At 51.4% G+C, this 24,148-nt stretch overlaps 40 non-coding genes across 40 annotated transcripts; all 40 read right to left on the reverse strand.

Moving 5' to 3' along the window:
* Positions 1-214: 214 nt before the first annotated feature.
* On the reverse strand, positions 215-285 carry TRNAG-CCC (transfer RNA glycine (anticodon CCC)). Its single transcript has one exon. It is a non-coding gene; the product is annotated as a tRNA-Gly (tRNA).
* A 350-nt stretch (positions 286-635) lies between these two features.
* On the reverse strand, positions 636-706 carry TRNAG-GCC (transfer RNA glycine (anticodon GCC)). The gene has a single exon. It is a non-coding gene; the product is annotated as a tRNA-Gly (tRNA).
* Positions 707-1,271: 565 nt separating this feature from the next.
* Positions 1,272-1,342, reverse strand: TRNAG-CCC (transfer RNA glycine (anticodon CCC)). The gene has a single exon. It is a non-coding gene; the product is annotated as a tRNA-Gly (tRNA).
* Positions 1,343-1,692: 350 nt separating this feature from the next.
* Positions 1,693-1,763, reverse strand: TRNAG-GCC (transfer RNA glycine (anticodon GCC)). The gene has a single exon. It is a non-coding gene; the product is annotated as a tRNA-Gly (tRNA).
* A 565-nt stretch (positions 1,764-2,328) lies between these two features.
* Positions 2,329-2,399, reverse strand: TRNAG-CCC (transfer RNA glycine (anticodon CCC)). The gene has a single exon. It is a non-coding gene; the product is annotated as a tRNA-Gly (tRNA).
* Positions 2,400-2,749: 350 nt separating this feature from the next.
* TRNAG-GCC (transfer RNA glycine (anticodon GCC)) lies at positions 2,750-2,820 on the reverse strand. Its single transcript has one exon. It is a non-coding gene; the product is annotated as a tRNA-Gly (tRNA).
* Positions 2,821-3,382: 562 nt separating this feature from the next.
* On the reverse strand, positions 3,383-3,453 carry TRNAG-CCC (transfer RNA glycine (anticodon CCC)). Its single transcript has one exon. It is a non-coding gene; the product is annotated as a tRNA-Gly (tRNA).
* Positions 3,454-3,803: 350 nt separating this feature from the next.
* Positions 3,804-3,874, reverse strand: TRNAG-GCC (transfer RNA glycine (anticodon GCC)). The gene has a single exon. It is a non-coding gene; the product is annotated as a tRNA-Gly (tRNA).
* Positions 3,875-4,439: 565 nt separating this feature from the next.
* TRNAG-CCC (transfer RNA glycine (anticodon CCC)) lies at positions 4,440-4,510 on the reverse strand. Its single transcript has one exon. It is a non-coding gene; the product is annotated as a tRNA-Gly (tRNA).
* A 983-nt stretch (positions 4,511-5,493) lies between these two features.
* Positions 5,494-5,564, reverse strand: TRNAG-CCC (transfer RNA glycine (anticodon CCC)). Its single transcript has one exon. It is a non-coding gene; the product is annotated as a tRNA-Gly (tRNA).
* Positions 5,565-5,914: 350 nt separating this feature from the next.
* TRNAG-GCC (transfer RNA glycine (anticodon GCC)) lies at positions 5,915-5,985 on the reverse strand. Its single transcript has one exon. It is a non-coding gene; the product is annotated as a tRNA-Gly (tRNA).
* Positions 5,986-6,547: 562 nt separating this feature from the next.
* On the reverse strand, positions 6,548-6,618 carry TRNAG-CCC (transfer RNA glycine (anticodon CCC)). The gene has a single exon. It is a non-coding gene; the product is annotated as a tRNA-Gly (tRNA).
* Positions 6,619-6,968: 350 nt separating this feature from the next.
* Positions 6,969-7,039, reverse strand: TRNAG-GCC (transfer RNA glycine (anticodon GCC)). Its single transcript has one exon. It is a non-coding gene; the product is annotated as a tRNA-Gly (tRNA).
* Positions 7,040-7,604: 565 nt separating this feature from the next.
* Positions 7,605-7,675, reverse strand: TRNAG-CCC (transfer RNA glycine (anticodon CCC)). Its single transcript has one exon. It is a non-coding gene; the product is annotated as a tRNA-Gly (tRNA).
* A 350-nt stretch (positions 7,676-8,025) lies between these two features.
* Positions 8,026-8,096, reverse strand: TRNAG-GCC (transfer RNA glycine (anticodon GCC)). Its single transcript has one exon. It is a non-coding gene; the product is annotated as a tRNA-Gly (tRNA).
* A 562-nt stretch (positions 8,097-8,658) lies between these two features.
* On the reverse strand, positions 8,659-8,729 carry TRNAG-CCC (transfer RNA glycine (anticodon CCC)). Its single transcript has one exon. It is a non-coding gene; the product is annotated as a tRNA-Gly (tRNA).
* Positions 8,730-9,079: 350 nt separating this feature from the next.
* Positions 9,080-9,150, reverse strand: TRNAG-GCC (transfer RNA glycine (anticodon GCC)). The gene has a single exon. It is a non-coding gene; the product is annotated as a tRNA-Gly (tRNA).
* Positions 9,151-9,715: 565 nt separating this feature from the next.
* Positions 9,716-9,786, reverse strand: TRNAG-CCC (transfer RNA glycine (anticodon CCC)). The gene has a single exon. It is a non-coding gene; the product is annotated as a tRNA-Gly (tRNA).
* Positions 9,787-10,136: 350 nt separating this feature from the next.
* TRNAG-GCC (transfer RNA glycine (anticodon GCC)) lies at positions 10,137-10,207 on the reverse strand. The gene has a single exon. It is a non-coding gene; the product is annotated as a tRNA-Gly (tRNA).
* A 555-nt stretch (positions 10,208-10,762) lies between these two features.
* TRNAG-CCC (transfer RNA glycine (anticodon CCC)) lies at positions 10,763-10,833 on the reverse strand. Its single transcript has one exon. It is a non-coding gene; the product is annotated as a tRNA-Gly (tRNA).
* A 3,286-nt stretch (positions 10,834-14,119) lies between these two features.
* TRNAG-CCC (transfer RNA glycine (anticodon CCC)) lies at positions 14,120-14,190 on the reverse strand. The gene has a single exon. It is a non-coding gene; the product is annotated as a tRNA-Gly (tRNA).
* A 350-nt stretch (positions 14,191-14,540) lies between these two features.
* TRNAG-GCC (transfer RNA glycine (anticodon GCC)) lies at positions 14,541-14,611 on the reverse strand. Its single transcript has one exon. It is a non-coding gene; the product is annotated as a tRNA-Gly (tRNA).
* Positions 14,612-15,173: 562 nt separating this feature from the next.
* Positions 15,174-15,244, reverse strand: TRNAG-CCC (transfer RNA glycine (anticodon CCC)). The gene has a single exon. It is a non-coding gene; the product is annotated as a tRNA-Gly (tRNA).
* A 350-nt stretch (positions 15,245-15,594) lies between these two features.
* On the reverse strand, positions 15,595-15,665 carry TRNAG-GCC (transfer RNA glycine (anticodon GCC)). The gene has a single exon. It is a non-coding gene; the product is annotated as a tRNA-Gly (tRNA).
* A 565-nt stretch (positions 15,666-16,230) lies between these two features.
* TRNAG-CCC (transfer RNA glycine (anticodon CCC)) lies at positions 16,231-16,301 on the reverse strand. The gene has a single exon. It is a non-coding gene; the product is annotated as a tRNA-Gly (tRNA).
* A 350-nt stretch (positions 16,302-16,651) lies between these two features.
* Positions 16,652-16,722, reverse strand: TRNAG-GCC (transfer RNA glycine (anticodon GCC)). Its single transcript has one exon. It is a non-coding gene; the product is annotated as a tRNA-Gly (tRNA).
* A 565-nt stretch (positions 16,723-17,287) lies between these two features.
* On the reverse strand, positions 17,288-17,358 carry TRNAG-CCC (transfer RNA glycine (anticodon CCC)). The gene has a single exon. It is a non-coding gene; the product is annotated as a tRNA-Gly (tRNA).
* A 350-nt stretch (positions 17,359-17,708) lies between these two features.
* TRNAG-GCC (transfer RNA glycine (anticodon GCC)) lies at positions 17,709-17,779 on the reverse strand. The gene has a single exon. It is a non-coding gene; the product is annotated as a tRNA-Gly (tRNA).
* A 562-nt stretch (positions 17,780-18,341) lies between these two features.
* Positions 18,342-18,412, reverse strand: TRNAG-CCC (transfer RNA glycine (anticodon CCC)). The gene has a single exon. It is a non-coding gene; the product is annotated as a tRNA-Gly (tRNA).
* Positions 18,413-18,762: 350 nt separating this feature from the next.
* On the reverse strand, positions 18,763-18,833 carry TRNAG-GCC (transfer RNA glycine (anticodon GCC)). Its single transcript has one exon. It is a non-coding gene; the product is annotated as a tRNA-Gly (tRNA).
* Positions 18,834-19,398: 565 nt separating this feature from the next.
* Positions 19,399-19,469, reverse strand: TRNAG-CCC (transfer RNA glycine (anticodon CCC)). The gene has a single exon. It is a non-coding gene; the product is annotated as a tRNA-Gly (tRNA).
* A 350-nt stretch (positions 19,470-19,819) lies between these two features.
* On the reverse strand, positions 19,820-19,890 carry TRNAG-GCC (transfer RNA glycine (anticodon GCC)). The gene has a single exon. It is a non-coding gene; the product is annotated as a tRNA-Gly (tRNA).
* Positions 19,891-20,455: 565 nt separating this feature from the next.
* TRNAG-CCC (transfer RNA glycine (anticodon CCC)) lies at positions 20,456-20,526 on the reverse strand. The gene has a single exon. It is a non-coding gene; the product is annotated as a tRNA-Gly (tRNA).
* Positions 20,527-20,876: 350 nt separating this feature from the next.
* On the reverse strand, positions 20,877-20,947 carry TRNAG-GCC (transfer RNA glycine (anticodon GCC)). Its single transcript has one exon. It is a non-coding gene; the product is annotated as a tRNA-Gly (tRNA).
* Positions 20,948-21,509: 562 nt separating this feature from the next.
* Positions 21,510-21,580, reverse strand: TRNAG-CCC (transfer RNA glycine (anticodon CCC)). The gene has a single exon. It is a non-coding gene; the product is annotated as a tRNA-Gly (tRNA).
* A 350-nt stretch (positions 21,581-21,930) lies between these two features.
* Positions 21,931-22,001, reverse strand: TRNAG-GCC (transfer RNA glycine (anticodon GCC)). Its single transcript has one exon. It is a non-coding gene; the product is annotated as a tRNA-Gly (tRNA).
* A 565-nt stretch (positions 22,002-22,566) lies between these two features.
* Positions 22,567-22,637, reverse strand: TRNAG-CCC (transfer RNA glycine (anticodon CCC)). The gene has a single exon. It is a non-coding gene; the product is annotated as a tRNA-Gly (tRNA).
* A 350-nt stretch (positions 22,638-22,987) lies between these two features.
* Positions 22,988-23,058, reverse strand: TRNAG-GCC (transfer RNA glycine (anticodon GCC)). Its single transcript has one exon. It is a non-coding gene; the product is annotated as a tRNA-Gly (tRNA).
* A 562-nt stretch (positions 23,059-23,620) lies between these two features.
* On the reverse strand, positions 23,621-23,691 carry TRNAG-CCC (transfer RNA glycine (anticodon CCC)). Its single transcript has one exon. It is a non-coding gene; the product is annotated as a tRNA-Gly (tRNA).
* Positions 23,692-24,041: 350 nt separating this feature from the next.
* TRNAG-GCC (transfer RNA glycine (anticodon GCC)) lies at positions 24,042-24,112 on the reverse strand. Its single transcript has one exon. It is a non-coding gene; the product is annotated as a tRNA-Gly (tRNA).
* Positions 24,113-24,148: the final 36 nt, after the last annotated feature.

Consider the following 24,148-nt stretch of genomic DNA (forward strand, 5'->3'; position numbering starts at 1 on the left):
CAATCTGGGCTTCTGGGGTCTTCTGGGAATTATTTGCATAATAGGTTTCCCGCCTTAAGTTGAAACTGCCGTTCCATCTTCTGCTAAAAGAGGGCAGCAGAGTGCTTTCTTTGCGCAGAAAACAGACAAGCAATGCAATCATCTTATCTACCGTTTCCATTTTTCTTTTCCCATGCCTTTTAAAATATCAAGAGACACGTCTACAAAAGTGCCATGCATTGGCCAGGAATCGAACCCGGGCCTCCCGCTTGGGAAGCGAGAATTCTACCACTGAACTACCAATGCCTGACAAGCAGCATTACTGCGGTAGAGCACTTGATTTAACACACCTGCCAGTTCCATGCGAATGGTCACTCGTAAACTCTTGACTTCTGCTGAAAGCCTCATTGAAGGCCTTTGCAGACGTGTGAGACTGGCACCTACTCGGGCTGGGCCTCTATGAGCTGTTTGCATAATCTGAGATTGCCCTGCTTCCAGTCAAGGCGCAGCGGCCCCTTCTACTAAAAGGGATCAGCAGAGTGATCGCTAGTAGCAGAAATAAGGCAAGCAAGGCAATCAAGGCTTGTTTTTTTGTTCGGTCTCTTCCTTTTCACGATGCTTCAAAGTCAACGAAAGGTACATGTGCAAAACGCTCATGCATTGGCCGGGAATCGAACCCGGGCCTCCCGCGTGGCAGGCGAGAATTCTACCACTGAACCACCAATGCCTTACATGCTGCACACTGGCGCTACAGTGCTCTGGACCATTGCAGCCCAGAGCAGCTGATTTAACAGAGCACTGCAGTGACATGAGGATGGCGCCAGCTCCGGTGGGTGAATGGGAGCTGCGCTGCCCTGGCAGTCCTTCTCACTCACTTGGCCACGAACGGCCACGAACGGCCAGGTTCTATAGACAGGAAAAGTGGACAGAGGCAAGCACACTGGTAGATGAGGGTGGCCTTTGTATGGGTCGCTACTCTGAGTGCAGTTCCCTGAGCACCGTGCCTCAGGAAAGCCAGACTTCTACCGCAGGACTCAGGGGATATCTTTGCAGCCACACGAGGCTGACACCCTTTCAATCTGGGCTTCTGGGGTCTTCTGGGAATTATTTGCATAATAGAAGGTTTCCCGCCTTAAGTTGAAACTGCAGTTCCATCTTCTGCTAAAAGAGGGCAGCAGATTGCTTTCTTTGCGCAGAAAACAGACAAGCAATGCAATCATCTTATCTACCGTTTCCATTTTTCTTTTCCCATGCCTTTTAAAATATCAAGAGACACGTCTACAAAAGTGCCATGCATTGGCCGGGAATCGAACCCGGGCCTCCCGCTTGGGAAGCGAGAATTCTACCACTGAACTACCAATGCTTGACAAGCAGCATTACTGCGGTAGAGCGCTTGATTTAACACACCTGCCAGTTCCATGCGAATGGTCACTCGTAAACTCTTGACTTCTGCTGAAAGCCTCATTGAAGGCCTTTGCAGACGTGTGAGACTGGCACCTACTCGGGCTGGGCCTCTATGAGCGTTTTGCATAATCTGAGATTGCCCTGCTTCCAGTCAAGGCGCAGCGGCCCCTTCTACTAAAAGGGATCAGCAGAGTGATCGCTAGTAGCAGAAATAAGGCAAGCAAGGCAATCAAGGCTTGTTTTTTTGTTCGGTCTCTTCCTTTTCACGATGCTTCAAAGTCAACGAAAGGTACATGTGCAAAACGCTCATGCATTGGCCGGGAATCGAACCCGGGCCTCCCGCGTGGCAGGCGAGAATTCTACCACTGAACCACCAATGCCTTACATGCTGCACACTGGCGCTACAGTGCTCTGGACCATTGCAGCCCAGAGCAGCTGATTTAACAGAGCACTGCAGTGGCATGAGGATGGCGCCAGCTCCGGTGGGTGAATGGGAGCTGCGCTGCCCTGGCAGTCCTTCTCACTCACTTGGCCACGAACGGCCACGAACGGCCAGGTTCTATAGACAGGAAAAGTGGACAGAGGCAAGCACACTGGTAGATGAGGGTGGCCTTTGTATGGGTCGCTACTCTGAGTGCAGTTCCCTGAGCACCGTGCCTCAGGAAAGCCAGACTTCTACCGCAGGACTCAGGGGATATCTTTGCAGCCACACGAGGCTGACACCCTTTCAATCTGGGCTTCTGGGGTCTTCTGGGAATTATTTGCATAATAGAAGGTTTCCCGCCTTAAGTTGAAACTGCAGTTCCATCTTCTGCTAAAAGAGGGCAGCAGATTGCTTTCTTTGCGCAGAAAACAGACAAGCAATGCAATCATCTTATCTACCGTTTCCATTTTTCTTTTCCCATGCCTTTTAAAATATCAAGAGACACGTCTACAAAAGTGCCATGCATTGGCCGGGAATCGAACCCGGGCCTCCCGCTTGGGAAGCGAGAATTCTACCACTGAACTACCAATGCTTGACAAGCAGCATTACTGCGGTAGAGCGCTTGATTTAACACACCTGCCAGTTCCATGCGAATGGTCACTCGTAAACTCTTGACTTCTGCTGAAAGCCTCATTGAAGGCCTTTGCAGACGTGTGAGACTGGCACCTACTCGGGCTGGGCCTCTATGAGCGTTTTGCATAATCTGAGATTGCCCTGCTTCCAGTCAAGGCGCAGCGGCCCCTTCTACTAAAAGGGATCAGCAGAGTGATCGCTAGTAGCAGAAATAAGGCAAGCAAGGCAATCAAGGCTTGTTTTTTTGTTCGGTCTCTTCCTTTTCACGATGCTTCAAAGTCAACGAAAGGTACATGTGCAAAACGCTCATGCATTGGCCGGGAATCGAACCCGGGCCTCCCGCGTGGCAGGCGAGAATTCTACCACTGAACCACCAATGCCTTACATGCTGCACACTGGCGCTACAGTGCTCTGGACCATTGCAGCCCAGAGCAGCTGATTTAACAGAGCACTGCAGTGGCATGAGGATGGCGCCAGCTCCGGTGGGTGAATGGGAGCTGCGCTGCCCTGGCAGTCCTTCTCACTCACTTGGCCACGAACGGCCACGAACGGCCAGGTTCTATAGACAGGAAAAGTGGACAGAGGCAAGCACACTGGTAGATGAGGGTGGCCTTTGTATGGGTCGCTACTCTGAGTGCAGTTCCCTGAGCACCGTGCCTCAGGAAAGCCAGACTTCTACCGCAGGACTCAGGGGATATCTTTGCAGCCACACGAGGCTGACACCCTTTCAATCTGGGCTTCTGGGGTCTTCTGGGAATTATTTGCATAATAGGTTTCCCGCCTTAAGTTGAAACTGCCGTTCCATCTTCTGCTAAAAGAGGGCAGCAGAGTGCTTTCTTTGCGCAGAAAACAGACAAGCAATGCAATCATCTTATCTACCGTTTCCATTTTTCTTTTCCCATGCCTTTTAAAATATCAAGAGACACGTCTACAAAAGTGCCATGCATTGGCCGGGAATCGAACCCGGGCCTCCCGCTTGGGAAGCGAGAATTCTACCACTGAACTACCAATGCCTGACAAGCAGCATTACTGCGGTAGAGCACTTGATTTAACACACCTGCCAGTTCCATGCGAATGGTCACTCGTAAACTCTTGACTTCTGCTGAAAGCCTCATTGAAGGCCTTTGCAGACGTGTGAGACTGGCACCTACTCGGGCTGGGCCTCTATGAGCTGTTTGCATAATCTGAGATTGCCCTGCTTCCAGTCAAGGCGCAGCGGCCCCTTCTACTAAAAGGGATCAGCAGAGTGATCGCTAGTAGCAGAAATAAGGCAAGCAAGGCAATCAAGGCTTGTTTTTTTGTTCGGTCTCTTCCTTTTCACGATGCTTCAAAGTCAACGAAAGGTACATGTGCAAAACGCTCATGCATTGGCCGGGAATCGAACCCGGGCCTCCCGCGTGGCAGGCGAGAATTCTACCACTGAACCACCAATGCCTTACATGCTGCACACTGGCGCTACAGTGCTCTGGACCATTGCAGCCCAGAGCAGCTGATTTAACAGAGCACTGCAGTGACATGAGGATGGCGCCAGCTCCGGTGGGTGAATGGGAGCTGCGCTGCCCTGGCAGTCCTTCTCACTCCCTTGGCCACGAACGGCCACGAACGGCCAGGTTCTATAGACAGGAAAAGTGGACAGAGGCAAGCACACTGGTAGATGAGGGTGGCCTTTGTATGGGTCGCTACTCTGAGTGCAGTTCCCTGAGCACCGTGCCTCAGGAAAGCCAGACTTCTACTGCAGGACTCAGGGGATATCTTTGCAGCCACACGAGGCTGACACCCTTTCAATCTGGGCTTCTGGGGTCTTCTGGGAATTATTTGCATAATAGAAGGTTTCCCGCCTTAAGTTGAAACTGCAGTTCCATCTTCTGCTAAAAGAGGGCAGCAGATTGCTTTCTTTGCGCAGAAAACAGACAAGCAATGCAATCATCTTATCTACCGTTTCCATTTTTCTTTTCCCATGCCTTTTAAAATATCAAGAGACACGTCTACAAAAGTGCCATGCATTGGCCGGGAATCGAACCCAGGCCTCCCGCTTGGGAAGCGAGAATTCTACCACTGAACTACCAATGCTTGACAAGCAGCATTACTGCGGTAGAGCGCTTGATTTAACACACCTGCCAGTTCCATGCGAATGGTCACTCGTAAACTCTTGACTTCTGCTGAAAGCCTCATTGAAGGCCTTTGCAGACGTGTGAGACTGGCACCTACTCGGGCTGGGCCTCTATGAGCGTTTTGCATAATCTGAGATTGCCCTGCTTCCAGTCAAGGCGCAGCGGCCCCTTCTACTAAAAGGGATCAGCAGAGTGATCGCTAGTAGCAGAAATAAGGCAAGCAAGGCAATCAAGGCTTGTTTTTTTGTTCGGTCTCTTCCTTTTCACGATGCTTCAAAGTCAACGAAAGGTACATGTGCAAAACGCTCATGCATTGGCCGGGAATCGAACCCGGGCCTCCCGCGTGGCAGGCGAGAATTCTACCACTGGACCACCAATGCCTTACATGCTGCACACTGGCGCTACAGTGCTCTGGACCATTGCAGCCCAGAGCAGCTGATTTAACAGAGCACTGCAGTGACATGAGGATGGCGCCAGCTCCGGTGGGTGAATGGGAGCTGCGCTGCCCTGGCAGTCCTTCTCACTCACTTGGCCACGAACGGCCACGAACGGCCAGGTTCTATAGACAGGAAAAGTGGACAGAGGCAAGCACACTGGTAGATGAGGGTGGCCTTTGTATGGGTCGCTACTCTGAGTGCAGTTCCCTGAGCACCGTGCCTCAGGAAAGCCAGACTTCTACCGCAGGACTCAGGGGATATCTTTGCAGCCACACGAGGCTGACACCCTTTCAATCTGGGCTTCTGGGGTCTTCTGGGAATTATTTGCATAATAGGTTTCCCGCCTTAAGTTGAAACTGCCGTTCCATCTTCTGCTAAAAGAGGGCAGCAGAGTGCTTTCTTTGCGCAGAAAACAGACAAGCAATGCAATCATCTTATCTACCGTTTCCATTTTTCTTTTCCCATGCCTTTTAAAATATCAAGAGACACGTCTACAAAAGTGCCATGCATTGGCCGGGAATCGAACCCGGGCCTCCCGCTTGGGAAGCGAGAATTCTACCACTGAACTACCAATGCCTGACAAGCAGCATTACTGCGGTAGAGCGCTTGATTTAACACACCTGCCAGTTCCATGCGAATGGTCACTCGTAAACTCTTGACTTCTGCTGAAAGCCTCATTGAAGGCCTTTGCAGACGTGTGAGACTGGCACCTACTCGGGCTGGGCCTCTATGAGCTGTTTGCATAATCTGAGATTGCCCTGCTTCCAGTCAAGGCGCAGCGGCCCCTTCTACTAAAAGGGATCAGCAGAGTGATCGCTAGTAGCAGAAATAAGGCAAGCAAGGCAATCAAGGCTTGTTTTTTTGTTCGGTCTCTTCCTTTTCACGATGCTTCAAAGTCAACGAAAGGTACATGTGCAAAACGCTCATGCATTGGCCGGGAATCGAACCCGGGCCTCCCGCGTGGCAGGCGAGAATTCTACCACTGAACCACCAATGCCTTACATGCTGCACACTGGCGCTACAGTGCTCTGGACCATTGCAGCCCAGAGCAGCTGATTTAACAGAGCACTGCAGTGACATGAGGATGGCGCCAGCTCCGGTGGGTGAATGGGAGCTGCGCTGCCCTGGCAGTCCTTCTCACTCACTTGGCCACGAACGGCCACGAACGGCCAGGTTCTATAGACAGGAAAAGTGGACAGAGGCAAGCACACTGGTAGATGAGGGTGGCCTTTGTATGGGTCGCTACTCTGAGTGCAGTTCCCTGAGCACCGTGCCTCAGGAAAGCCAGACTTCTACCGCAGGACTCAGGGGATATCTTTGCACCCACACGAGGCTGACACCCTTTCAATCTGGGCTTCTGGGGTCTTCTGGGAATTATTTGCATAATAGGTTTCCCGCCTTAAGTTGAAACTGCCGTTCCATCTTCTGCTAAAAGAGGGCAGCAGAGTGCTTTCTTTGCGCAGAAAACAGACAAGCAATGCAATCATCTTATCTACCGTTTCCATTTTTCTTTTCCCATGCCTTTTAAAATATCAAGAGACACGTCTACAAAAGTGCCATGCATTGGCCAGGAATCGAACCCGGGCCTCCCGCTTGGGAAGCGAGAATTCTACCACTGAACTACCAATGCCTGACAAGCAGCATTACTGCGGTAGAGCACTTGATTTAACACACCTGCCAGTTCCATGCGAATGGTCACTCGTAAACTCTTGACTTCTGCTGAAAGCCTCATTGAAGGCCTTTGCAGACGTGTGAGACTGGCACCTACTCGGGCTGGGCCTCTATGAGCTGTTTGCATAATCTGAGATTGCCCTGCTTCCAGTCAAGGCGCAGCGGCCCCTTCTACTAAAAGGGATCAGCAGAGTGATCGCTAGTAGCAGAAATAAGGCAAGCAAGGCAATCAAGGCTTGTTTTTTTGTTCGGTCTCTTCCTTTTCACGATGCTTCAAAGTCAACGAAAGGTACATGTGCAAAACGCTCATGCATTGGCCGGGAATCGAACCCGGGCCTCCCGCGTGGCAGGCGAGAATTCTACCACTGAACCACCAATGCCTTACATGCTGCACACTGGCGCTACAGTGCTCTGGACCATTGCAGCCCAGAGCAGCTGATTTAACAGAGCACTGCAGTGACATGAGGATGGCGCCAGCTCCGGTGGGTGAATGGGAGCTGCGCTGCCCTGGCAGTCCTTCTCACTCACTTGGCCACGAACGGCCACGAACGGCCAGGTTCTATAGACAGGAAAAGTGGACAGAGGCAAGCACACTGGTAGATGAGGGTGGCCTTTGTATGGGTCGCTACTCTGAGTGCAGTTCCCTGAGCACCGTGCCTCAGGAAAGCCAGACTTCTACCGCAGGACTCAGGGGATATCTTTGCAGCCACACGAGGCTGACACCCTTTCAATCTGGGCTTCTGGGGTCTTCTGGGAATTATTTGCATAATAGAAGGTTTCCCGCCTTAAGTTGAAACTGCAGTTCCATCTTCTGCTAAAAGAGGGCAGCAGATTGCTTTCTTTGCGCAGAAAACAGACAAGCAATGCAATCATCTTATCTACCGTTTCCATTTTTCTTTTCCCATGCCTTTTAAAATATCAAGAGACACGTCTACAAAAGTGCCATGCATTGGCCGGGAATCGAACCCGGGCCTCCCGCTTGGGAAGCGAGAATTCTACCACTGAACTACCAATGCTTGACAAGCAGCATTACTGCGGTAGAGCGCTTGATTTAACACACCTGCCAGTTCCATGCGAATGGTCACTCGTAAACTCTTGACTTCTGCTGAAAGCCTCATTGAAGGCCTTTGCAGACGTGTGAGACTGGCACCTACTCGGGCTGGGCCTCTATGAGCGTTTTGCATAATCTGAGATTGCCCTGCTTCCAGTCAAGGCGCAGCGGCCCCTTCTACTAAAAGGGATCAGCAGAGTGATCGCTAGTAGCAGAAATAAGGCAAGCAAGGCAATCAAGGCTTGTTTTTTTGTTCGGTCTCTTCCTTTTCACGATGCTTCAAAGTCAACGAAAGGTACATGTGCAAAACGCTCATGCATTGGCCGGGAATCGAACCCGGGCCTCCCGCGTGGCAGGCGAGAATTCTACCACTGAACCACCAATGCCTTACATGCTGCACACTGGCGCTACAGTGCTCTGGACCATTGCAGCCCAGAGCAGCTGATTTAACAGAGCACTGCAGTGGCATGAGGATGGCGCCAGCTCCGGTGGGTGAATGGGAGCTGCGCTGCCCTGGCAGTCCTTCTCACTCACTTGGCCACGAACGGCCACGAACGGCCAGGTTCTATAGACAGGAAAAGTGGACAGAGGCAAGCACACTGGTAGATGAGGGTGGCCTTTGTATGGGTCGCTACTCTGAGTGCAGTTCCCTGAGCACCGTGCCTCAGGAAAGCCAGACTTCTACCGCAGGACTCAGGGGATATCTTTGCAGCCACACGAGGCTGACACCCTTTCAATCTGGGCTTCTGGGGTCTTCTGGGAATTATTTGCATAATAGGTTTCCCGCCTTAAGTTGAAACTGCCGTTCCATCTTCTGCTAAAAGAGGGCAGCAGAGTGCTTTCTTTGCGCAGAAAACAGACAAGCAATGCAATCATCTTATCTACCGTTTCCATTTTTCTTTTCCCATGCCTTTTAAAATATCAAGAGACACGTCTACAAAAGTGCCATGCATTGGCCGGGAATCGAACCCGGGCCTCCCGCTTGGGAAGCGAGAATTCTACCACTGAACTACCAATGCCTGACAAGCAGCATTACTGCGGTAGAGCACTTGATTTAACACACCTGCCAGTTCCATGCGAATGGTCACTCGTAAACTCTTGACTTCTGCTGAAAGCCTCATTGAAGGCCTTTGCAGACGTGTGAGACTGGCACCTACTCGGGCTGGGCCTCTATGAGCTGTTTGCATAATCTGAGATTGCCCTGCTTCCAGTCAAGGCGCAGCGGCCCCTTCTACTAAAAGGGATCAGCAGAGTGATCGCTAGTAGCAGAAATAAGGCAAGCAAGGCAATCAAGGCTTGTTTTTTTGTTCGGTCTCTTCCTTTTCACGATGCTTCAAAGTCAACGAAAGGTACATGTGCAAAACGCTCATGCATTGGCCGGGAATCGAACCCGGGCCTCCCGCGTGGCAGGCGAGAATTCTACCACTGAACCACCAATGCCTTACATGCTGCACACTGGCGCTACAGTGCTCTGGACCATTGCAGCCCAGAGCAGCTGATTTAACAGAGCACTGCAGTGACATGAGGATGGCGCCAGCTCCGGTGGGTGAATGGGAGCTGCGCTGCCCTGGCAGTCCTTCTCACTCCCTTGGCCACGAACGGCCACGAACGGCCAGGTTCTATAGACAGGAAAAGTGGACAGAGGCAAGCACACTGGTAGATGAGGGTGGCCTTTGTATGGGTCGCTACTCTGAGTGCAGTTCCCTGAGCACCGTGCCTCAGGAAAGCCAGACTTCTACTGCAGGACTCAGGGGATATCTTTGCAGCCACACGAGGCTGACACCCTTTCAATCTGGGCTTCTGGGGTCTTCTGGGAATTATTTGCATAATAGAAGGTTTCCCGCCTTAAGTTGAAACTGCAGTTCCATCTTCTGCTAAAAGAGGGCAGCAGATTGCTTTCTTTGCGCAGAAAACAGACAAGCAATGCAATCATCTTATCTACCGTTTCCATTTTTCTTTTCCCATGCCTTTTAAAATATCAAGAGACACGTCTACAAAAGTGCCATGCATTGGCCGGGAATCGAACCCGGGCCTCCCGCTTGGGAAGCGAGAATTCTACCACTGAACTACCAAAGCTTGACAAGCAGCATTACTGCCGTAGAGCGCTTGATTTAACACACATGCCAGTTCCATGCGAATGGTCACTCGTAAACTCTTGACTTCTGCTGAAAGCCTCATTGAAGGCCTTTGCAGACGTGTGAGACTGGCACCTACTCGGGCTGGGCCTCTATGAGCTGTTTGCATAATCTGAGATTGCCCTGCTTCCAGTCAAGGCGCAGCGGCCCCTTCTACTAAAAGGGATCAGCAGAGTGATCGCTAGTAGCAGAAATAAGGCAAGCAAGGCAATCAAGGCTTGTTTTTTTGTTTGGTCTCTTCCTTTTCACGATGCTTCAAAGTCAATGAAAGGTACATGTGCAAAACGCTCATGCATTGGCCGGGAATCGAACCCGGGCCTCCCGCGTGGCAGGCGAGAATTCTACCACTGAACCACCAATGCCTTACATGCTGCACACTGGCGCTACAGTGCTCTGGACCATTACAGCCCAGAGCAGCTGATTTAACAGAGCACTGCAGTGACATGAGGATGGCGCCAGCTCCGGTGGGTGAATGGGAGCTGCGCTGCCCTGGCAGTCCTTCTCACTCACTTGGCCACGAACGGCCAGGTTCTATAGACAGGAAAAGTGGACAGAGGCAAGCACACTGGTAGATGAGGGTGGACTTTGTATGGGTCGCTACTCTGAGTGCAGTTCCCTGAGCACCGTGCCTCAGGAAAGCCAGACTTCTACTGCAGGACTCAGGGGATATCTTTGCAGCCACACGAGGCTGACACCCTTTCAATCTGGGCTTCTGGGGTCTTCTGGGAATTATTTGCATAATAGAAGGTTTCCCGCCTTAAGTTGAAACTGCAGTTCCATCTTCTGCTAAAAGAGGGCAGCAGAGTGCTTTCTTTGCGCAGAAAACAGACAAGCAATGCAATCATCTTATCTACCGTTTCCATTTTTCTTTTCCCATGCCTTTTAAAATATCAAGAGACACGTCTACAAAAGTGCCATGCATTGGCCGGGAATCGAACCCGGGCCTCCCGCTTGGGAAGCGAGAATTCTACCACTGAACTACCAATGCCTGACAAGCAGCATTACTGCGGTAGAGCGCTTGATTTAACACACCTGCCAGTTCCATGCGAATGGTCACTCGTAAACTCTTGACTTCTGCTGAAAGCCTCATTGAAGGCCTTTGCAGACGTGTGAGACTGTCACCTACTCGGGCTGGGCCTCTATGAGCTGTTTGCATAATCTGAGATTGCCCTGCTTCCAGTCAAGGCGCAGCGGCCCCTTCTACTAAAAGGGAACAGCAGAGTGATCGCTAGTAGCAGAAATAAGGCAAGCAAGGCAATCAAGGCTTGTTTTTTTGTTCGGTCTCTTCCTTTTCACGATGCTTCAAAGTCAACGAAAGGTACATGTGCAAAACGCTCATGCATTGGCCGGGAATCGAACCCGGGCCTCCCGCGTGGCAGGCGAGAATTCTACCACTGAACCACCAATACCTTACATGCTGCACACTGGCGCTACAGTGCTCTGGACCATTGCAGGCCAGAGCAGCTGATTTAACAGAGCACTGCAGTGACATGAGGATGGCGCCAGCTCCGGTGGGTGAATGGGAGCTGCGCTGCCCTGGCAGTCCTTCTCACTCACTTGGCCACGAACGGCCACGAACGGCCAGGTTCTATAGACAGGAAAAGTGGACAGAGGCAAGCACACTGGTAGATGAGGGTGGCCTTTGTATGGGTCGCTACTCTGAGTGCAGTTCCCTGAGCACCGTGCCTCAGGAAAGCCAGACTTCTACTGCAGGACTCAGGGGATATCTTTGCAGCCACACGAGGCTGACACCCTTTCAATCTGGGCTTCTGGGGTCTTCTGGGAATTATGTGCATAATAGGTTTCCCGCCTTAAGTTGAAACTGCAGTTCCATCTTCTGCTAAAAGAGGGCAGCAGAGTGCTTTCTTTGCGCAGAAAACAGACAAGCAATGCAATCATCTTATCTACCGTTTCCATTTTTCTTTTCCCATGCCTTTTAAAATATCAAGAGACACGTCTACAAAAGTGCCATGCATTGGCCGGGAATCAAACCCGGGCCTCCCGCGTGGCAGGCGAGAATTCTACCACTGAACCACCAATGCCTTACATGCTGCACACTGGCACTACAGTGCTCTGGACCATTGCAGGCCAGAGCAGCTGATTTAACAGAGCACTGCAGTGACATGAGGATGGCGCCAGCTCCGGTGGGTGAATGGGAGCTGCGCTGCCCTGGCAGTCCTTCTCACTCACTTGGCCACGAACGGCCAGGTTCTATAGACAGGAAAAGTGGACAGAGGCAAGCACACTGGTAGATGAGGGTGGCCTTTGTATGGGTCGCTACTCTGAGTGCAGTTCCCTGAGCACCGTGCCTCAGGAAAGCCAGACTTCTACCGCAGGACTCAGGGGATATCTTTGCAGCCACACAAGGCTGACACCCTTTCAATCTGGGCTTCTGGGGTCTTCTGGGAATTATTTGCATAATAGGTTTCCCGCCTTAAGTTGAAACTGCCGTTCCATCTTCTGCTAAAAGAGGGCAGCAGAGTGCTTTCTTTGCGCAGAAAACAGACAAGCAATGCAATCATCTTATCTACCGTTTCCATTTTTCTTTTCCCATGCCTTTTAAAATATCAAGAGACACGTCTACAAAAGTGCCATGCATTGGCCGGGAATCAAACCCGGGCCTCCCGCGTGGCAGGCGAGAATTCTACCACTGAACCACCAATGCCTTACATGCTGCACACTGGCGCTACAGTGCTCTGGACCATTGCAGGCCAGAGCAGCTGATTTAACAGAGCACTGCAGTGACATGAGGATGGCGCCAGCTCCGGTGGGTGAATGGGAGCTGCGCTGCCCTGGCAGTCCTTCTCACTCACTTGGCCACGAACGGCCAGGTTCTATCGACAGGAAAAGTGGACAGAGGCAAGCACACTGGTAGATGAGGGTGGCCTTTGTATGGGTCGCTACTCTGAGTGCAGTTCCCTGAGCACCGTGCCTCAGGAAAGCCAGACTTCTACCGCAGGACTCAGGGGATATCTTTGCAGCCACACAAGGCTGACACCCTTTCAATCTGGGCTTCTGGGGTCTTCTGGGAATTATTTGCATAATAGGTTTCCCGCCTTAAATTGAAACTGCCGTTCCATCTTCTGCTAAAAGAGGGCAGCAGAGTGCTTTCTTTGCGCAGAAAACAGACAAGCAATGCAATCATCTTATCTACCGTTTCCATTTTTCTTTTCCCATGCCTTTTAAAATATCAAGAGACACGTCTACAAAAGTGCCATGCATTGGCCGGGAATCGAACCAGGGCCTCCCACTTGGGAAGCGAGAATTCTACCACTGAGCTACCAATGCCTGACAAGCAGCATTACTGCGGTAGAGCACTTGATTTAACACACCTGCCAGTTCCATGCGAATGGTCACTCGTAAACTCTTGACTTCTGCTGAAAGCCTCATTGAAGGCCTTTGCAGACGTGTGAGACTGGCACCTACTCGGGCTGGGCCTCTATGAGCTGTTTGCATAATCTGAGATTGCCCTGCTTCCAGTCAAGGCGCAGCGGCCCCTTCTACTAAAAGGGATCAGCAGAGTGATCGCTAGTAGCAGAAATAAGGCAAGCAAGGCAATCAAGGCTTGTTTTTTTGTTCGGTCTCTTCCTTTTCACGATGCTTCAAAGTCAACGAAAGGTACATGTGCAAAACGCTCATGCATTGGCCGGGAATCGAACCCGGGCCTCCCGCGTGGCAGGCGAGAATTCTGCCACTGAACCACCAATGCCTTACATGCTGCACACTGGCGCTACAGTGCTCTGGACCATTGCAGCCCAGAGCAGCTGATTTAACAGAGCACTGCAGTGACATGAGGATGGCGCCAGCTCCGGTGGGTGAATGGGAGCTGCGCTGCCCTGGCAGTCCTTCTCACTCACTTGGCCACGAACGGCCACGAACGGCCAGGTTCTATAGACAGGAAAAGTGGACAGAGGCAAGCACACTGGTAGATGAGGGTGGCCTTTGTATGGGTCGCTACTCTGAGTGCAGTTCCCTGAGCACCGTGCCTCAGGAAAGCCAGACTTCTACCGCAGGACTCAGGGGATATCTTTGCAGCCACACGAGGCTGACACCCTTTCAATCTGGGCTTCTGGGGTCTTCTGGGAATTATTTGCATAATAGAAGGTTTCCCGCCTTAAGTTGAAACTGCAGTTCCATCTTCTGCTAAAAGAGGGCAGCAGATTGCTTTCTTTGCGCAGAAAACAGACAAGCAATGCAATCATCTTATCTACCGTTTCCATTTTTCTTTTCCCATGCCTTTTAAAATATCAAGAGACACGTCTACAAAAGTGCCATGCATTGGCCGGGAATCGAACCCGGGCCTCCCGCTTGGGAAGCGAGAATTCTACCACTGAACTACCAATGCTTGACAAGCAGCATTACTGCGGTAGAGCGCTTGATTTAACACACCTGCCAGTTCCATGCGAATGGTCACTCGTAAACTCTTGACTTCTGCTGAAAGCCTCATTGAAGGCCTTTGCAGACGTGTGAGACTGGCACCTACTCGGGCTGGGCCTCTATGAGCGTTTTGCATAATCTGAGATTGCCCTGCTTCCAGTCAAGGCGCAGCGGCCCCTTCTACTAAAAGGGATCAGCAGAGTGATCGCTAGTAGCAGAAATAAGGCAAGCAAGGCAATCAAGGCTTGTTTTTTTGTTCGGTCTCTTCCTTTTCACGATGCTTCAAAGTCAACGAAAGGTACATGTGCAAAACGCTCATGCATTGGCCGGGAATCGAACCCGGGCCTCCCGCGTGGCAGGCGAGAATTCTACCACTGAACCACCAATGCCTTACATGCTGCACACTGGCGCTACAGTGCTCTGGACCATTGCAGCCCAGAGCAGCTGATTTAACAGAGCACTGCAGTGGCATGAGGATGGCGCCAGCTCCGGTGGGTGAATGGGAGCTGCGCTGCCCTGGCAGTCCTTCTCACTCACTTGGCCACGAACGGCCACGAACGGCCAGGTTCTATAGACAGGAAAAGTGGACAGAGGCAAGCACACTGGTAGATGAGGGTGGCCTTTGTATGGGTCGCTACTCTGAGTGCAGTTCCCTGAGCACCGTGCCTCAGGAAAGCCAGACTTCTACCGCAGGACTCAGGGGATATCTTTGCAGCCACACGAGGCTGACACCCTTTCAATCTGGGCTTCTGGGGTCTTCTGGGAATTATTTGCATAATAGGTTTCCCGCCTTAAGTTGAAACTGCCGTTCCATCTTCTGCTAAAAGAGGGCAGCAGAGTGCTTTCTTTGCGCAGAAAACAGACAAGCAATGCAATCATCTTATCTACCGTTTCCATTTTTCTTTTCCCATGCCTTTTAAAATATCAAGAGACACGTCTACAAAAGTGCCATGCATTGGCCGGGAATCGAACCCGGGCCTCCCGCTTGGGAAGCGAGAATTCTACCACTGAACTACCAATGCCTGACAAGCAGCATTACTGCGGTAGAGCACTTGATTTAACACACCTGCCAGTTCCATGCGAATGGTCACTCGTAAACTCTTGACTTCTGCTGAAAGCCTCATTGAAGGCCTTTGCAGACGTGTGAGACTGGCACCTACTCGGGCTGGGCCTCTATGAGCTGTTTGCATAATCTGAGATTGCCCTGCTTCCAGTCAAGGCGCAGCGGCCCCTTCTACTAAAAGGGATCAGCAGAGTGATCGCTAGTAGCAGAAATAAGGCAAGCAAGGCAATCAAGGCTTGTTTTTTTGTTCGGTCTCTTCCTTTTCACGATGCTTCAAAGTCAACGAAAGGTACATGTGCAAAACGCTCATGCATTGGCCGGGAATCGAACCCGGGCCTCCCGCGTGGCAGGCGAGAATTCTACCACTGAACCACCAATGCCTTACATGCTGCACACTGGCGCTACAGTGCTCTGGACCATTGCAGCCCAGAGCAGCTGATTTAACAGAGCACTGCAGTGACATGAGGATGGCGCCAGCTCCGGTGGGTGAATGGGAGCTGCGCTGCCCTGGCAGTCCTTCTCACTCCCTTGGCCACGAACGGCCACGAACGGCCAGGTTCTATAGACAGGAAAAGTGGACAGAGGCAAGCACACTGGTAGATGAGGGTGGCCTTTGTATGGGTCGCTACTCTGAGTGCAGTTCCCTGAGCACCGTGCCTCAGGAAAGCCAGACTTCTACTGCAGGACTCAGGGGATATCTTTGCAGCCACACGAGGCTGACACCCTTTCAATCTGGGCTTCTGGGGTCTTCTGGGAATTATTTGCATAATAGAAGGTTTCCCGCCTTAAGTTGAAACTGCAGTTCCATCTTCTGCTAAAAGAGGGCAGCAGATTGCTTTCTTTGCGCAGAAAACAGACAAGCAATGCAATCATCTTATCTACCGTTTCCATTTTTCTTTTCCCATGCCTTTTAAAATATCAAGAGACACGTCTACAAAAGTGCCATGCATTGGCCGGGAATCGAACCCGGGCCTCCCGCTTGGGAAGCGAGAATTCTACCACTGAACTACCAAAGCTTGACAAGCAGCATTACTGCCGTAGAGCGCTTGATTTAACACACATGCCAGTTCCATGCGAATGGTCACTCGTAAACTCTTGACTTCTGCTGAAAGCCTCATTGAAGGCCTTTGCAGACGTGTGAGACTGGCACCTACTCGGGCTGGGCCTCTATGAGCTGTTTGCATAATCTGAGATTGCCCTGCTTCCAGTCAAGGCGCAGCGGCCCCTTCTACTAAAAGGGATCAGCAGAGTGATCGCTAGTAGCAGAAATAAGGCAAGCAAGGCAATCAAGGCTTGTTTTTTTGTTCGGTCTCTTCCTTTTCACGATGCTTCAAAGTCAACGAAAGGTACATGTGCAAAACGCTCATGCATTGGCCGGGAATCGAACCCGGGCCTCCCGCGTGGCAGGCGAGAATTCTACCACTGAACCACCAATGCCTTACATGCTGCACACTGGCGCTACAGTGCTCTGGACCATTGCAGCCCAGAGCAGCTGATTTAACAGAGCACTGCAGTGACATGAGGATGGCGCCAGCTCCGGTGGGTGAATGGGAGCTGCGCTGCCCTGGCAGTCCTTCTCACTCACTTGGCCACGAACGGCCACGAACGGCCAGGTTCTATAGACAGGAAAAGTGGACAGAGGCAAGCACACTGGTAGATGAGGGTGGCCTTTGTATGGGTCGCTACTCTGAGTGCAGTTCCCTGAGCACCGTGCCTCAGGAAAGCCAGACTTCTACCGCAGGACTCAGGGGATATCTTTGCAGCCACACGAGGCTGACACCCTTTCAATCTGGGCTTCTGGGGTCTTCTGGGAATTATTTGCATAATAGAAGGTTTCCCGCCTTAAGTTGAAACTGCAGTTCCATCTTCTGCTAAAAGAGGGCAGCAGATTGCTTTCTTTGCGCAGAAAACAGACAAGCAATGCAATCATCTTATCTACCGTTTCCATTTTTCTTTTCCCATGCCTTTTAAAATATCAAGAGACACGTCTACAAAAGTGCCATGCATTGGCCGGGAATCGAACCCGGGCCTCCCGCTTGGGAAGCGAGAATTCTACCACTGAACTACCAATGCTTGACAAGCAGCATTACTGCGGTAGAGCGCTTGATTTAACACACCTGCCAGTTCCATGCGAATGGTCACTCGTAAACTCTTGACTTCTGCTGAAAGCCTCATTGAAGGCCTTTGCAGACGTGTGAGACTGGCACCTACTCGGGCTGGGCCTCTATGAGCGTTTTGCATAATCTGAGATTGCCCTGCTTCCAGTCAAGGCGCAGCGGCCCCTTCTACTAAAAGGGATCAGCAGAGTGATCGCTAGTAGCAGAAATAAGGCAAGCAAGGCAATCAAGGCTTGTTTTTTTGTTCGGTCTCTTCCTTTTCACGATGCTTCAAAGTCAACGAAAGGTACATGTGCAAAACGCTCATGCATTGGCCGGGAATCGAACCCGGGCCTCCCGCGTGGCAGGCGAGAATTCTACCACTGAACCACCAATGCCTTACATGCTGCACACTGGCGCTACAGTGCTCTGGACCATTGCAGCCCAGAGCAGCTGATTTAACAGAGCACTGCAGTGGCATGAGGATGGCGCCAGCTCCGGTGGGTGAATGGGAGCTGCGCTGCCCTGGCAGTCCTTCTCACTCACTTGGCCACGAACGGCCACGAACGGCCAGGTTCTATAGACAGGAAAAGTGGACAGAGGCAAGCACACTGGTAGATGAGGGTGGCCTTTGTATGGGTCGCTACTCTGAGTGCAGTTCCCTGAGCACCGTGCCTCAGGAAAGCCAGACTTCTACCGCAGGACTCAGGGGATATCTTTGCAGCCACACGAGGCTGACACCCTTTCAATCTGGGCTTCTGGGGTCTTCTGGGAATTATTTGCATAATAGGTTTCCCGCCTTAAGTTGAAACTGCCGTTCCATCTTCTGCTAAAAGAGGGCAGCAGAGTGCTTTCTTTGCGCAGAAAACAGACAAGCAATGCAATCATCTTATCTACCGTTTCCATTTTTCTTTTCCCATGCCTTTTAAAATATCAAGAGACACGTCTACAAAAGTGCCATGCATTGGCCGGGAATCGAACCCGGGCCTCCCGCTTGGGAAGCGAGAATTCTACCACTGAACTACCAATGCCTGACAAGCAGCATTACTGCGGTAGAGCACTTGATTTAACACACCTGCCAGTTCCATGCGAATGGTCACTCGTAAACTCTTGACTTCTGCTGAAAGCCTCATTGAAGGCCTTTGCAGACGTGTGAGACTGGCACCTACTCGGGCTGGGCCTCTATGAGCTGTTTGCATAATCTGAGATTGCCCTGCTTCCAGTCAAGGCGCAGCGGCCCCTTCTACTAAAAGGGATCAGCAGAGTGATCGCTAGTAGCAGAAATAAGGCAAGCAAGGCAATCAAGGCTTGTTTTTTTGTTCGGTCTCTTCCTTTTCACGATGCTTCAAAGTCAACGAAAGGTACATGTGCAAAACGCTCATGCATTGGCCGGGAATCGAACCCGGGCCTCCCGCGTGGCAGGCGAGAATTCTACCACTGAACCACCAATGCCTTACATGCTGCACACTGGCGCTACAGTGCTCTGGACCATTGCAGCCCAGAGCAGCTGATTTAACAGAGCACTGCAGTGACATGAGGATGGCGCCAGCTCCGGTGGGTGAATGGGAGCTGCGCTGCCCTGGCAGTCCTTCTCACTCCCTTGGCCACGAACGGCCACGAACGGCCAGGTTCTATAGACAGGAAAAGTGGACAGAGGCAAGCACACTGGTAGATGAGGGTGGCCTTTGTATGGGTCGCTACTCTGAGTGCAGTTCCCTGAGCACCGTGCCTCAGGAAAGCCAGACTTCTACTGCAGGACTCAGGGGATATCTTTGCAGCCACACGAGGCTGACACCCTTTCAATCTGGGCTTCTGGGGTCTTCTGGGAATTATTTGCATAATAGAAGGTTTCCCGCCTTAAGTTGAAACTGCAGTTCCATCTTCTGCTAAAAGAGGGCAGCAGATTGCTTTCTTTGCGCAGAAAACAGACAAGCAATGCAATCATCTTATCTACCGTTTCCATTTTTCTTTTCCCATGCCTTTTAAAATATCAAGAGACACGTCTACAAAAGTGCCATGCATTGGCCGGGAATCGAACCCGGGCCTCCCGCTTGGGAAGCGAGAATTCTACCACTGAACTACCAAAGCTTGACAAGCAGCATTACTGCCGTAGAGCGCTTGATTTAACACACATGCCAGTTCCATGCGAATGGTCACTCGTAAACTCTTGACTTCTGCTGAAAGCCTCATTGAAGGCCTTTGCAGACGTGTGAGACTGGCACCTACTCGGGCTGGGCCTCTATGAGCTGTTTGCATAATCTGAGATTGCCCTGCTTCCAGTCAAGGCGCAGCGGCCCCTTCTACTAAAAGGGATCAGCAGAGTGATCGCTAGTAGCAGAAATAAGGCAAGCAAGGCAATCAAGGCTTGTTTTTTTGTTCGGTCTCTTCCTTTTCACGATGCTTCAAAGTCAACGAAAGGTACATGTGCAAAACGCTCATGCATTGGCCGGGAATCGAACCCGGGCCTCCCGCGTGGCAGGCGAGAATTCTACCACTGAACCACCAATGCCTTACATGCTGCACACTGGCGCTACAGTGCTCTGGACCATTGCAGCCCAGAGCAGCTGATTTAACAGAGCACTGCAGTGACATGAGGATGGCGCCAGCTCCGGTGGGTGAATGGGAGCTGCGCTGCCCTGGCAGTCCTTCTCACTCACTTGGCCACGAACGGCCACGAACGGCCAGGTTCTATAGACAGGAAAAGTGGACAGAGGCAAGCACACTGGTAGATGAGGGTGGCCTTTGTATGGGTCGCTACTCTGAGTGCAGTTCCCTGAGCACCGTGCCTCAGGAAAGCCAGACTTCTACCGCAGGACTCAGGGGATATCTTTGCAGCCACACGAGGCTGACACCCTTTCAATCTGGGCTTCTGGGGTCTTCTGGGAATTATTTGCATAATAGAAGGTTTCCCGCCTTAAGTTGAAACTGCAGTTCCATCTTCTGCTAAAAGAGGGCAGCAGATTGCTTTCTTTGCGCAGAAAACAGACAAGCAATGCAATCATCTTATCTACCGTTTCCATTTTTCTTTTCCCATGCCTTTTAAAATATCAAGAGACACGTCTACAAAAGTGCCATGCATTGGCCGGGAATCGAACCCGGGCCTCCCGCTTGGGAAGCGAGAATTCTACCACTGAACTACCAATGCTTGACAAGCAGCATTACTGCGGTAGAGCGCTTGATTTAACACACCTGCCAGTTCCATGCGAATGGTCACTCGTAAACTCTTGACTTCTGCTGAAAGCCTCATTGAAGGCCTTTGCAGACGTGTGAGACTGGCACCTACTCGGGCTGGGCCTCTATGAGCGTTTTGCATAATCTGAGATTGCCCTGCTTCCAGTCAAGGCGCAGCGGCCCCTTCTACTAAAAGGGATCAGCAGAGTGATCGCTAGTAGCAGAAATAAGGCAAGCAAGGCAATCAAGGCTTGTTTTTTTGTTCGGTCTCTTCCTTTTCACGATGCTTCAAAGTCAACGAAAGGTACATGTGCAAAACGCTCATGCATTGGCCGGGAATCGAACCCGGGCCTCCCGCGTGGCAGGCGAGAATTCTACCACTGAACCACCAATGCCTTACATGCTGCACACTGGCGCTACAGTGCTCTGGACCATTGCAGCCCAGAGCAGCTGATTTAACAGAGCACTGCAGTGGCATGAGGATGGCGCCAGCTCCGGTGGGTGAATGGGAGCTGCGCTGCCCTGGCAGTCCTTCTCACTCACTTGGCCACGAACGGCCACGAACGGCCAGGTTCTATAGACAGGAAAAGTGGACAGAGGCAAGCACACTGGTAGATGAGGGTGGCCTTTGTATGGGTCGCTACTCTGAGTGCAGTTCCCTGAGCACCGTGCCTCAGGAAAGCCAGACTTCTACCGCAGGACTCAGGGGATATCTTTGCAGCCACACGAGGCTGACACCCTTTCAATCTGGGCTTCTGGGGTCTTCTGGGAATTATTTGCATAATAGGTTTCCCGCCTTAAGTTGAAACTGCCGTTCCATCTTCTGCTAAAAGAGGGCAGCAGAGTGCTTTCTTTGCGCAGAAAACAGACAAGCAATGCAATCATCTTATCTACCGTTTCCATTTTTCTTTTCCCATGCCTTTTAAAATATCAAGAGACACGTCTACAAAAGTGCCATGCATTGGCCGGGAATCGAACCCGGGCCTCCCGCTTGGGAAGCGAGAATTCTACCACTGAACTACCAATGCCTGACAAGCAGCATTACTGCGGTAGAGCACTTGATTTAACACACCTGCCAGTTCCATGCGAATGGTCACTCGTAAACTCTTGACTTCTGCTGAAAGCCTCATTGAAGGCCTTTGCAGACGTGTGAGACTGGCACCTACTCGGGCTGGGCCTCTATGAGCTGTTTGCATAATCTGAGATTGCCCTGCTTCCAGTCAAGGCGCAGCGGCCCCTTCTACTAAAAGGGATCAGCAGAGTGATCGCTAGTAGCAGAAATAAGGCAAGCAAGGCAATCAAGGCTTGTTTTTTTGTTCGGTCTCTTCCTTTTCACGATGCTTCAAAGTCAACGAAAGGTACATGTGCAAAACGCTCATGCATTGGCCGGGAATCGAACCCGGGCCTCCCGCGTGGCAGGCGAGAATTCTACCACTGAACCACCAATGCCTTACATGCTGCACACTGGCGCTACAGTGCTCTGGACCATTGCAGCCCAGAGCAGCTGATTTAACAGAGCACTGCAGTGACATGAGGATGGCGCCAGCTCCGGTGGGTGAATGGGAGCTGCGCTGCCCTGGCAGTCCTTCTCACTCCCTTGGCCACGAACGGCCACGAACGGCCAGGTTCTATAGACAGGAAAAGTGGACAGAGGCAAGCACACTGGTAGATGAGGGTGGCCTTTGTATGGGTCGCTACTCTGAGTGCAGTTCCCTGAGCACCGTGCCTCAGGAAAGCCAGACTTCTACTGCAGGACTCAGGGGATATCTTTGCAGCCACACGAGGCTGACACCCTTTCAATCTGGGCTTCTGGGGTCTTCTGGGAATTATTTGCATAATAGAAGGTTTCCCGCCTTAAGTTGAAACTGCAGTTCCATCTTCTGCTAAAAGAGGGCAGCAGATTGCTTTCTTTGCGCAGAAAACAGACAAGCAATGCAATCATCTTATCTACCGTTTCCATTTTTCTTTTCCCATGCCTTTTAAAATATCAAGAGACACGTCTACAAAAGTGCCATGCATTGGCCGGGAATCGAACCCAGGCCTCCCGCTTGGGAAGCGAGAATTCTACCACTGAACTACCAATGCTTGACAAGCAGCATTACTGCGGTAGAGCGCTTGATTTAACACACCTGCCAGTTCCATGCGAATGGTCACTCGTAAACTCTTGACTTCTGCTGAAAGCCTCATTGAAGGCCTTTGCAGACGTGTGAGACTGGCACCTACTCGGGCTGGGCCTCTATGAGCGTTTTGCATAATCTGAGATTGCCCTGCTTCCAGTCAAGGCGCAGCGGCCCCTTCTACTAAAAGGGATCAGCAGAGTGATCGCTAGTAGCAGAAATAAGGCAAGCAAGGCAATCAAGGCTTGTTTTTTTGTTCGGTCTCTTCCTTTTCACGATGCTTCAAAGTCAACGAAAGGTACATGTGCAAAACGCTCATGCATTGGCCGGGAATCGAACCCGGGCCTCCCGCGTGGCAGGCGAGAATTCTACCACTGAACCACCAATGCCTTACATGCTGCACACTGGCGCTACAGTGCTCTGGACCATTGCAGCCCAGAGCAGCTGATTTAACAGAGCACTGCAGTGACATGAGGATGGCGCCAGCTCCGGTGGGTGAATGGGAGCTGCGCTGCCCTGGCAGTCCTTCTCACTCACTTGGCCACGAACGGCCACGAACGGCCAGGTTCTATAGACAGGAAAAGTGGACAGAGGCAAGCACACTGGTAGATGAGGGTGGCCTTTGTATGGGTCGCTACTCTGAGTGCAGTTCCCTGAGCACCGTGCCTCAGGAAAGCCAGACTTCTACCGCAGGACTCAGGGGATATCTTTGCAGCCACACGAGGCTGACACCCTTTCAATCTGGGCTTCTGGGGTCTTCTGGGAATTATTTGCATAATAGGTTTCCCGCCTTAAGTTGAAACTGCCGTTCCATCTTCTGCTAAAAGAGGGCAGCAGAGTGCTTTCTTTGCGCAGAAAACAGACAAGCAATGCAATCATCTTATCTACCGTTTCCATTTTTCTTTTCCCATGCCTTTTAAAATATCAAGAGACACGTCTACAAAAGTGCCATGCATTGGCCGGGAATCGAACCCGGGCCTCCCGCTTGGGAAGCGAGAATTCTACCACTGAACTACCAATGCTTGACAAGCAGCATTACTGCGGTAGAGCGCTTGATTTAACACACCTGCCAGTTCCATGCGAATGGTCACTCGTAAACTCTTGACTTCTGCTGAAAGCCTCATTGAAGGCCTTTGCAGACGTGTGAGACTGGCACCTACTCGGGCTGGGCCTCTATGAGCGTTTTGCATAATCTGAGATTGCCCTGCTTCCAGTCAAGGCGCAGCGGCCCCTTCTACTAAAAGGGATCAGCAGAGTGATCGCTAGTAGCAGAAATAAGGCAAGCAAGGCAATCAAGGCTTGTTTTTTTGTTCGGTCTCTTCCTTTTCACGATGCTTCAAAGTCAACGAAAGGTACATGTGCAAAACGCTCATGCATTGGCCGGGAATCGAACCCGGGCCTCCCGCGTGGCAGGCGAGAATTCTACCACTGAACCACCAATGCCTTACATGCTGCACACTGGCGCTACAGTGCTCTGGA

This window comes from Ambystoma mexicanum, chromosome 1p, assembly GCF_040938575.1.
Source record: "Ambystoma mexicanum isolate Mex_15411 chromosome 1p, UKY_AmexF1_1, whole genome shotgun sequence".
Lineage (NCBI taxonomy): Eukaryota > Metazoa > Chordata > Amphibia > Caudata > Ambystomatidae > Ambystoma > Ambystoma mexicanum.